Genomic DNA, 12,247 nt, shown 5'->3' with positions numbered 1-12,247 from the left:
GCACCCTGTTATCTCAGTTTGTACAATCCTCCTTGCTCCTTTTGTGAGCCAGCAACCATGCAGCCACACAGCTTTACTGATTCAGCAAAAAAATAAGCAGTTTTCTACCAGATCAGCAAGTAAGGCACCAGGGAATGATGGGATCACCTATTCTGACAGCAACATGGCCTTGGACTGCCTGAGGCAATCACAAAATTCCAAACTCATTTTGTGTTTTAACTCCATTTTCAGGGACAGAAACCTTTAAAAACTTCTGTGAACAAACAAACAAAATTGGCACTCAAAGCTGTTCAGGCCTTTCAGTTTTGGGATTTCTTTTTAAAATAAGCCTTCATAAAGGTGTTTAAACAGTCATTTTAAATACTGGCCTCCAATGGATATGAAAGTCCCATATTTTATCATTACTCAGAAGTGCTTTCATTTTTCCGAACAACTTATTTTTGCCAAAAATAGAAACTATGACATTTTTGTTTATAAAGAGAACTTGTCAGCAGAGGCTCTCACATCTGAAAATCCAATACTCTCCATGTTCTTCTGTAACAGTTCTTTCTTCAGTGGTGATATGATACTTTACAAAGAACCACAGGAGAGGAATACTGAAGGTTTAACAGGTCAAAACCATTTTTTTTTTAAATGCCTCCAAAACATTTCCTTTCACAGCTATTTTAAAGCTCGCTACCAGGACCTATTTGAGACACGCCTTACAAAAAAGAAAACCCCTGTGATTTGGAACCCCGACTGCTCTCCCTGCCAACATGAACAGAAAAGAGTGCCTTTGAGAAACATACTCCTGTGCCAGACATGGCTGTTCCCTTCAGCAGCTCTGCAGCCTTCCTAACATTACAGCATCACAAAGGCATGGAATTGTGTCCACTCATCCATTTCAGTTCTTCTTTAGCCAAATCTACAAGACAGATTTATAAAAAAAAAAGCCTTCCCAATCCTGTTAAATGCTACACTCTGCATATGAAACTTGTTCTTCTGTATCCTGCCCATACACCCTCATTACTAAGCATGCCTCTAACACATCTGCAATAAAGCACCTTGCACTTTCTGCTTCCAGCATGCGAGACAACTAGCTGCACTGGACATACAGGACTCCTGGGATATATAATACAGGCAGAGATGTTGACCGGAATGTGGGGGGATGCACTATCCCACCAGTGGATATGTTCCCTGGCCTCCTTAAAGAGCCACTGATCCTTCACAGGTATTGCCTCACATTACACGTATGCTCCTTTTGCATACATCTAGTGAAGGAATACGGAAGAATAAAAAGGATCTGACTTTTCCACTTTTCCTATGGCACTAGGACTCCTCCCTCTGTCTCCTGATGATAGAAAAACAGGAACTCCCTCATATCCAATATCATAATTCTGAGACTCCCAAGACTGAATCAGCTGAAGATTTTTCATTAAGGGAAGATTAGGGCATACCACACTATCTTCTCTTCGGAGGAGTGAACTTTTAGAATTCGGAAAATTTCAAGCTATTAAAGGCTAACTTATCAAACTACATTTGGTTCCATGGAAGTTCTTTCCAAATTTTTCTACCACAAAAAAAAAAAAAACCTCACTGCCCATATTATTTAATCAGTGCCTTTCTTTAAAAAGGGGGATCTAACAGTTTATGGATGTTTACTCCAGATTTTTCACACATGCACAGCAAAACGCCAGGAAGCAACTATAAAATTTGTCCTCCAGCTTTACATAACATTGAGCTTGCTCTCCAAGCTAAATAATGGATTCTCTGTGCAGCTGACTATTCAGAAAGTACCAGCAATATCACACGAAGACAAAGTGGGTGTTAGGTCAATAATACATGACAGTGCTATAGAAGAAGGACAGGAAATAACTTTAGAAGAGGAAGGAAAACTTACATACTGTGAGGGTAAAGAAAAGGAAGCAGACAGGATAATTCATGGAAAGACCAAAACTGTAATGTTTTTACACTTGGTGGAACACAATCTCACAAACATGCCTTTGCAACCATGAAGGGAAACTTCATCACTGTCAATCCCACCTACAATCTGAGGCTTCTGCAAAAGGAAAATGGGCCTGGGTTGCTGTCCCTTTTAGTCTATATGGAAGACAGCTCTGGGGTAGCTGAGTTTACTTGATCTACTGCTTACAGGAGATCAGAAGGGAGAAAAGTTAAACTTTAAAGTTCCAGATATGGGACTGCAAAAAGGGACAGTGAAACTCATTTAAGAGCAAACTGACAATATCCAGCAACAGAAAGACATATGAAACAAGTTTGCCATCTTTCCAGTAGATTCCTTATCCCCATTGAAGATTTTTTTCCTACCTGAGGTACATTTTTTGTCTATATAAAATTATATTTGTATCATATCTGGCAGTCACCCCTCACAATTATTAGAAAGAAAATTATGATAGTTACAGACACAATAAAACTTCCACAGCAATTTCTTCTTGTCCCTGGACTGTCTGTAAACTGCCACTCCCTGTCTAATGGTCAAAATTCAAAACTTTCAAGAGGCCTATACAGGGGATTTTCTACAATATGTCATGTCATAATTCAGTATATGCAGGCTCTCTGCAGGCAGCAGTGGGGAAAAAAAAATTACCCTGAGAGAGATTTATTTTATTATTGGTCAGCTTTTCTGATGTCAGCATCAAAGACCTGCCTAAAATTTCTATAAATGAAGAACTGGAAAAGAAACCAGAGTTTTAAAATATTCTTTCCTTTTAAAAGCAGCCTGAAAGCTTCATGACCCACCTCTTCTTCCTACCTGTTGGGATGAAAGAGACTGTGAAAAATTCTATGCTTGAAAAAAATCATGAGTTGCTGGGAACTTAAGCCATATGGCATATATTATTCAGAACTCCATATACCAGGTGCTATACCACAAAGACTTATGTGTGGTATCACACAGACACAAGACCAAATCCAGGTATCTCTTCAGCCTCCAAGACAGGGCTGACCTATTATTATAGGCAGAATTAATCTTACATATTTCATAAAAAGTAAGCTAGCAATTTGTATTCTTCCAAAACCACTACCTATAAATGAACTTCACAAGCTATTTCTAAACTTAGTACTAGATCCCACCCACCACCTTAGATACAGTCCCTCCATGCATCTATATTACTAACTGGTGCAGTGCAAAGAGTAAAGGACCAGGTTTTGACCTTCTGTATTCCATCATGGTCCCAGGACTGCATACCCAACATTGCATTGTTACCTGCAATGAAATTCATACCCATTGCAAGTCCAAGGTGTGCATGGTGCCCATGTAGAGAATTAAATGCTGGAAGACCACACACCCACACTGCAAGTGGGTCACTCAACACCTTTGAAAGCAGTAATTCCAGCCTCCACACCAGAAGCCATGTAGGTCTCTGCCTTCCATAAATGCAACGTGTTTTTTTTTTCCCTTGACAAAGTTGTGATTAAATATGGTAGTCATATGGCTTTGGGTGCATAATGAAAAATGAAGGCCAGCCAGGAACACTGACCCATAGAGAAGTCTGGGGACAGAAGGAAGCATACCATCACAGTAATACATTTTAGTAGTGAGTATTCCAACATTTCTAAATCATTTCTATCCTGTGAAAAATATCATTCTCTGTTCTGATTTCAGATGGCAGCCTAGGGATGACAAGTTCGAATTTCCTACAGGATGAAAATTCCAAATAACACTTTTCTTCCACAGCTGTTAGTGGAAGCAAACAGCCATGCTTAGGTTAGCATGGATTACACATATTATTTCATCAATTTCTCCTGAAACACAGTATAGCAAAGTAGATGAGTCTTGGATTTGCTGCCGTAGAGATGAGGATTTCAGTTTCAGTTCTGCCCAAATATTAAACAACCTTATTCAGATGTTCAGCCAATAAAACAGAATATTAATAGCCACCCTTTCAAGGACAGGAAGAGAACTGTATTTAATAAAGACTGTCAGTAGAAAGAACTATTAACAGCAGTTAGAGCAAAAGATACTGTTCGCTTGCTTACAGCTTGGTTCATACTCCCTCTGGCTGAAAAATGTTGTGTGTGAGGAAGTCTCAGTGTCTCAAATGTAAAACATCTTGTTAGTCCTATGAAAGTATGTGACAGATCAGCCAAATGCTTGAGCTGTGTGACAACTAGCAGGTTTTGTTGGTTTTTTTTTGTTTTTTTTTTTTTTTTTCAAAAGGAAAATCTGCTTCGATGGCTGTAAGTCAATAAGACATTTTGGCAGATCCTCAGATCTCATAAATTGTCAAAGTTTGACTGAAGACAAGGACATAATATATATCCCATTTTCTTAACCTGCTATGTATGAATTCATATAGTCACAATTTTACAGGATTTATCCCCAGAGGAAATATGGCATGACCTACTAACCTTGCTTACTGAGTGGAAATTAAAGCCTTAATTTTTGTTAATGATAAAAATATTAAGAAAACCCCAAATTTCTTATGTAATATTCTAAACTATTACCACGGATATATATATTTTGTATCATTATTTAAAAAGCTCTCTTTTTCTTTATTGAAGTAATTAATTTCCAGATTCTCCCAAATCATAAACGAAAGGGAATTGGAGACAAAAAGTACATTAAAAGTATACTAAAACAGAAGTCAATCTGTATCTGAAATACAGTTCCAAGAAACTAATTCATGTCATCTGCCTCCACTAGTCCCAGGTCCTGTATACTGTGGTACTAGTTAAGTCACTGGAGGAAGATGGAGAGTTACATTTGTTTATTAATAGTTATGTTGGTACAAGCTTTATGTGGAGCCGAATACCTGCGTAGTGTACTTATACCACTATACTGTTTCGTGTCCCACACAGGCTCATACACACCTGTACAAGCTCTTTTTTGCCCTAACGCAGAATGCAATCTACTGGGGTTATCTACTTGCACTTTAAGTATCCTGACATCATTGAAGTACAATTAACATTTATAAACTTCAAATACAAAAAGCAAGCAAACAACAAAACCTTATGAATACTTACCTCAGAGTTAATTATATATATGTGATATGACTACACTCAATTTTTCCTTGTTTTTATGACAAAATTGCAAAGGAGAATGTAAAAAAAAAAAAAATAATAAAGTCACCAGAGGAAATTTTATTTTACATACTCTCTTCCAGTTTATTAAATTCTAAATGTTCATATCTGTTGAAGTATTGACAGAAACAACAGCTGAGTGACACAAGGATACTTACAGATTCGAAAAGCAGTTTGTGATTTCAAATACAATAGCTGGTTTGTATCCAAACATCTGATATGATTACACTCACTCCACAAGAGACTCTATGTTGTTTCACTACATTTTCCTCCAATTGTCAGCGTTAGAAACTTTGTATTTTGTTCCAAAGGAAATTATCTTAATACATCCCAATGATATCATTATTGTTTAAATAGAAGAGAGTATCCTGTTCACATTTTTAGAGGCTCAGGCAAAAATCTCAAGTTTGTTAAAATAAAAGAGTCTCTTTGAAAGCCTTTCTCAAAGAAGTGGAACAGAGTTAGGGTAACCTTTGTTTAAAAGTTTTGCCAGTGCTTCAAGAACACAAAATTATTTATAATATTATCTAAAATAAATAAATAAATTAAAAGGTTCCTCTACTCCAAAAATTATTCCTTGGCTTTAGATGTGACATATCACTGGAGCTTCTTCTCAGTATTCCCACCCAAAAAAATATAATCTTGTCTACAGAAATTACAGTTACAGCAACACAACAGATGCAGCCAGCATAACCTTGATTATATAAGTATAGCTTATTCCTAAATAAAATTAAGAATGAGCTATGTGGGTACAACTGCATGCAGAGACCAAGGTCTCACCTATATGAAGACACATAGAAAAGGGTTAATCTCTATGGAGATGCAAGTATTTAAGTACAAAAAATACATGTAAAATAGACTTTAGGAGTCATATTTACACAGCCAACATAAGGCCACAGCTTCATGCATATTCAAGCTGGTTATGGCTCCCATTTTTCTATTGTTAAACTTTGTCTTAATTACATTGTATTCTTTAAACACTTGGCTTCGCACCCATCTAGTTTCTTTCAACTAACTCAACCATGCATTTTAAAATCTAAATATGCAGTCAGAACTGCAGGCCCTGAGCCCAGCCACCACGAGACAAGATGATATCATCACAGTCAGTCTGAGAGACATAAACTGAGTATAGAAGAGAGAGGCTAGATAACTCCACAGAGGAAAGGAGCTTCATAGTGTGCTGGACTGCTCCATCTAAGTGATGCAGGAGACGCATCACTTAGAAGGGCTTAGGAAGCCTATGCAGCCAAAGCTGCCTGTTGTGGACCCTGCTTGTACACTGAGCACAGGTTTAACCAGCTCCCACAAGCCACCACTCTTCTTACCTTCACACTGGGATAGCGTAATTACTGGGGGGTCATGAGAGAGGTAGGGCTGCTTCTTTATGAGGCTTGAAGTGTTTGTGGAATTATAATGTAACATTACATGCCAATTGTTCTTGTAAATAAACGCTGCTACTGCTGAACAGTGCTCCCTGCATGTAACAGCTAATGGTGTGCAAATGACTGTATGCAGGCATACCCCAACCCATTGCCAGTTTCAACAAGGCCTAACAAAATATTCTGAGCTTGATTCACATCAGTGAAAACATTCCCCCACCTCTACATAAAAGTTCAAATTTTACCCACTACTTCTGCATTATGCTTTATGTTGAAATAGATCACAAATCATTACCCACTTTGGAGTGGGTTTATGTACATAAATACATCTTCCATTCTAATAAACTTCAACAGCTCTTAGAGATATCTTTCAATAGAACTTAAAATAGGGTTGAAACATTCCTAGTGGCTGGTAATTACTTATAAAGCTTCTGCAAGTGTCTGTGAGAGTTTATATATACACACACACAGAGAAATACATAGGAACATATGCATATGAATGTGTAAGCATGGGCAGCCTAGCCAGTAAGTCTTCTTTTCATAGTGTATTTATATAGTTTCCACATTGACATTTTAGCTACGTTAAAATGGTGTGTGTAATGTACATATAACTAAAGAATTATGAACTTCTGCAAATGCCTGGAGTCAAGCTCTCATCATGTTCAGACTGCTGAGAGTCAGGCAGCTATTGGAATGGTAATGACTCCCAGCATGCTTGGGGACCCTCACAGAAAGGGGCAGTTGTGGTAATAATTGAGGCATCTTCCAGTCTTACCAATCTCCCTGATGTTTTTTTTAAGTCAAAGTGCTTTCTGAGACATTTCTCCAGTCACCTTTATTCCTCATTGCTCTCTGTCTTTACCAAAATCAAGTACAGTGTGAAAAGGTTATTATAGAATATTAATATTCAATCTGATACTGTCAATCTGGCTAATGCATCTCAGAAATACAAAAGATGAATCAATTTGTTTTAAAACAGAGTTCATTTGGCTAAAAATTTAGAGGCATTCATGGAAAAACCATATTATGTACTTAAAATGTTTGGCTATGGATTTTGTCACCCACTCTATTTCATAGAAAACAGGAGGCTATAAGCCTGGATTTGGATAAACCCTTCAAGGAGACTGCCAGCTCTGTTGGCAGAGATGGTACAAGGTCACAGCAAATACACTGAGCTCTAATCCCAAACAGTGGTGACTCCATGACTACCACTCCACTAAATCTTAGCACATGCATTCCTAACGTTAATTTTTCAGGTTTAAACATAAAATTTTCATACTTGGCTATACTGAAAAATATTACCATTTAGATTTAACTCCACTCAGAGAGTCAGGGCCAAAGCAGTTTCTGAAATGTGTTCATGTCTCCAGATAAACATGCTGGAATAAACACTCCATGAACACACAAAGTACCTTCCCTCACACAATAACCTGGCAATGTAGCATTCTTAGTGGGAGGAGTCTCCATACTTTTGCCAAGTAAGGACAGAAACAACAAAACCAACCTTTTTTGGGTTTTTGCACATCCTACCAACACAGCATTCAAGACGTATTAAAAAACCCTGTAAACTGCCAAACCTAAATTGAGGATGCATCAAGTCAGTACCATCTTCCTCAGTATGCAGTTCGTTGAGACCTAGCAACAAAACTGGAGAAATTATAACATCTTCACCTCATCGTGGCCATTCAAGACACAGTTGTTCATCTCCATATTGTAAAGATGTAGTTCTTTGTACAGCCTGGCTCTGAATCATATCACTGAACTGATCAGGTAGAAGATAACGTCCTCCTACCCCTACAAAGGAAGAAGTGGGGCAGACAGAAGAAAGAAGAAACACAAATTTCTTAAGCCTGCTTTATCTGAATACATGGGCAGTAGGTAGCTCGATCATTTCTGCTGCCTTTCAGAGTTGCATAGAGAGCGTGCAGAAGTGGGAAAAATGGCCCATTATTTTAGTGTTCATTGCCATTTCTCAGAAATCTATTATCATCAGTGATCTTGACCAGATTCTTGCTAGTTCCCCTCTATCAACACAGGTAGGCACTGCCGTAGGCTGAACATCGTTTTGCATAATCAGGCTCACGCATTTGATATTAATACACACATTTTCAGGTTATCAACATAGTAAAAAGGCCAGATAATAATGACATCATCATCGTCATCACCACTATGACTATGACTTCAAAAAAGCAGAAATGGTAAAACAGCAGGCTGCAGAATGAAACAGTGCTGGTCTACCTTTGTTTAATTTCTGACATCAGCAGAATTATTTGGCCTCAAAATACTTAAGTAGCTATTTTTAAATAATAACCTGCCCACTATGGTCCAGGCTGAATAAACTCCTTGCACATATGTTCATCTCCATGACAAAAGATTTAAAAATTCAAGTTTGAGGTCATGCCATTTCACCTACACATTTCAGATGACATTGCAGAGCCTAGACAAACCAGTTTCACCAATACTCCCAGAAAGATCAGCTTCCTATTACAAAAAGTAAACCAGAGGAAGGAACTGTCACCAATTTTTTTTTCAGCTTTGTCATCCTTTTATTGAGGTAAAATTCCTTAAACAGGATATACCACAGACCATTTTTGCAGTGAATTAAATTCCACATCCCCCATATATACCCTGTCAGGGGAACCTAAGTGCATTCTCACTGTCATTTTACTAGTGACAGTGAAATCTAATAATGCAATTAACAGACATTAAAATAAGCTGGTTTGCTTGGAGGCAATTCAGGCAGCCTAAGCAGTCATCCCATTTATTAGTTGTGTTTTGCTTTTAAACCTAAGTCAGATACTGAGAATAAAAATAGTTGTTTGATACACCCATGGAGAAGACAGGCTCTTTGGAATATCACCACAAATTCTGTAATCAAAGAAGTTAGCTATGATAAGCCGTCCCTTTCCATTACTGTCCTTTCCATTACTGACATTTGCTAAAATAATCCTTTCTAGTGTGTATTTGCAATGAAGTGGGATTTAGAAACAGTTAATGTCAGCTGCAATTCAAGGTGTCTGTAAACCAACTAGGAATTCTTTTCCAATTATTAATACGTTTCAAAAACACCTCTAAATTGTAAATACATACATGTAAAAATATCAGTCCCTTTATAAGATACTTCATTTGAAGCACTGCATTTTTTTGTTTAGCTCATATCAAGTTTAAAAAAAATATATCTGAATATTAAACTGAAAAACTTTTCTACTAATAACAATTATCTTCTCTTATGTGAAAAATTATCTTAATATCTTAAGAAAATATAATAAAATTAGAAATATTGCTTAGTAATAAAAATTAGAAATATTGCTTTCTAATTTTACAGAGTTTCCTGTTTAAAAATTATAGCTGACTATGTCTCAAAAAGAATAACATACAATAAAAAGCAGTATAATTGCCTTTCATAACATGACAAACTTCTGCATCTCCTTTGTAAAACATGCTGCTTACTACACTAACGGTACATTCCAATACTGTATGAAAAGTTTTCATTTCCATTTATAACCTTTTCCCAAAAGAAAAGACCTGAGTTCAAACTAACACTCTAATTATTTAAAAAAAAAAACACAAACAACCTTATAGCAACTTGGTATACTTTTATATTAATCATCAGTAACCACATCTGGCTTCACTGTGAGCAGAAGCGAATTTATTCTGGGTCTAACATGAGAAAAAAATGAGACAATTCAATGACAATGACATTTCTAGAAAATATAATTGCTAGTCAAACAAGTTCTTACAAAGCACCTTAAAAAAGTAATCAGCAGTTTGGTTTTGCCACTTTAATTATATTTTTATAAAAGTTTTAAAGTTCTGTTAAAACCAGCTCTATGAGGAGATCCTTAACTATGAGACATGTGACAGTGAGTTGTCACAAAAAGTGTCAGACACTGAATCTATCAAATTCATATGGGTATACCACAAATCGTTTTATCCTAGGGGGTTTCCGATTCATCTACAGGATTCATTTTATATGAATGCGCGCAAGTTAAACGCAGAGTAGATGTTCAGATAAATAAAACAACTTTCAAGGATAGGTTTCCACTATTTCTACTTTGATAATTATTCAAACTACATTGCAGTGATTTTTTAAAAAATACTTACATGCTAAAGAGAAAAACAGGAGAAAGAGAAAAGCTGTAAGAACTATTCTTCCATCAACTGCAGATGCTAATCCAAACTCACCACAAAAGTTTTATCGCAGCACTGATCTCCCCATAAAGTTGTCATCATATGGGAGGGATATAAATTATATCAGATGCAAAGTTAATTGGGAAGAAGAACAAATGGCTGAACTGCCATTCTAAGGTTTTCCCATGAAAAAGAACACACACAATGTAGACACACCCTTTCGCAAAAATAGGCTAATTCGTGGAACAAAAGGGAGATGAAGAAGTCAGAGTGCCCTCGGCTCAGGAATGCCAGGAATCCCCGGAGGAATGCGTGCGGGCAGGCGGCCGCGGCGCACCGACGCACCGCGGTCTCGGCGACCCGCGGGGGGCTCCCCGCCGGCCCGCCCAGGGTTCCCGGCCCTCAGCGGCCAACAGCCCCGCCCGTCCCGGACAGCGCGAGTTCACCTGAAACCAAAGGCCGGCAGCGGCACCGCAACCATCGCTCCGGGGCAGCCGCGGCCGGTACACGCACTCGGGGAAAAGAGCCCCCACGCTTTACAGCCGCGAGTGAAAACCAAGAAATAATCAGGTCTTATGGGAGTCTGTTTTCCCGGCAACTCCCTCTCCCCTCCGCGGCCCGCTGGCAGCGCTCCCCTCTCCGCCGTTCGGCACAGCCGCCGCTCGCCAGCGCAGCCCCGAGGAGCGCTCGGGGGGAAGGCCTGCCCCGGCACGGCCGGCGCTCCGCCAGCCTCCCCGCGCGTTACCAGCTGGTCGTGCAGGGAGAGCCGTGTTGTTCTCTACTCACACCCGGGAGGACTCGGCGTCCTTGGCCTTTGGAAAGGAGCGTGTTTAACGGAGCGAGATGGAGAAGGAAAGCCAGCGACCCAGGGCGCCTCAGTGCGGGGAGCCACCTCCACAGCCGCGGCGTCCCGCCGCGGGCGGCAGCCCCTGCGGCACCACACGGCGACGTCCCTTGTGCCCACCGCGCTCCGGTCAGGTCGCGCCACAGCCCTGTGCCCGCCCAGCCCCGGCCATCTCGGCAGGGAGAAGTGGGCGACGTGGTGCCCGCTCCTCGGCTCCCAGACCTCCCGTCGCAACCCGCTGTCGCTCTCTCCTCACCCGTCGCGAGCCGCCTCGCCCTCTGAGCGGGATCCCCGTCAACTTCGTGCCGCTCTCACCGCCGCCCCGCCAGCTGTGCTCGCCACCGGAGCTCAGCGCGGACTGCCCGCCCCCTCCAGCGGGGGCGGGGGTGCCGGAGCCGCCGGGGCCGCGCCCGCGCCCGCGCCCGGGCTCTGCCGGGGAGGAGCCAGGCGGGGGGCGCTCCCTCAGGTGAGCGAGGGGCTTCCTCGCGCCAGTGCGGCTGTTTCCCGCCCGTACCCTCCCCGCTCGCGGCCGTTGGGCTCCCAGAGGGGGAGCGGGGCGCGCGGAGTCTCCTCAGGTTGGAGCCCCTCGACACCTATAAATCGCAAACAGAGGGGAAAAACACGCCACACCTCCTTTGTTCAGGCTGCGGCAAACGGTGCCAGGACGAAAGGGGGTGGCTAGAAAAATCTTCTGAAGAAGAAACCCAGCCCCGGGCCCGGGTAGTGTCAGCTCGAGGCCACTTGACAGTCGGGTTTGTTTTCCCTCGCGAGCGCGGCCCGTTGCCGTGCGGAGGCGGCTGGCGGGTCTCCCGCCGCGGCGGGGAAGAGCTGAGGCAGCACAAGGACGGGGCAGGGCAGGCGCGGTTTTGAA

At 40.9% G+C, this 12,247-nt stretch overlaps 1 protein-coding gene across 8 annotated transcripts in view; it reads right to left on the bottom strand.

Moving 5' to 3' along the window:
* The window catches only part of CGNL1 (cingulin like 1), a 64,658-nt gene extending 52,885 nt beyond the window's left edge, over window positions 1-11,773 (bottom strand). For 3 of the 8 annotated variants that reach the window (XM_072869227.1, XM_072869230.1, XM_072869231.1), the window contains exon 1: window positions 11,633-11,773. The gene's annotated coding sequence lies outside the window, so the exon portion shown is untranslated. Of the gene's footprint in view, window positions 1-10,505; window positions 10,523-10,586; window positions 11,292-11,632 lie in introns of those variants that run through there. The other 5 variants (XM_072869224.1, XM_072869229.1, XM_072869228.1 and 2 more) reach the window with 4 other exon arrangements.
* Window positions 11,774-12,247: the final 474 nt, after the last annotated feature.

The sequence above is a fragment of the Ciconia boyciana genome, chromosome 8, assembly GCF_034638445.1.
Source record: "Ciconia boyciana chromosome 8, ASM3463844v1, whole genome shotgun sequence".
In the NCBI taxonomy this organism is placed as follows: domain Eukaryota; kingdom Metazoa; phylum Chordata; class Aves; order Ciconiiformes; family Ciconiidae; genus Ciconia; species Ciconia boyciana.
The sequence above is the reverse complement of the archived record's forward strand: the minus strand, read 5'-3'. Positions and strand labels throughout refer to the sequence as shown.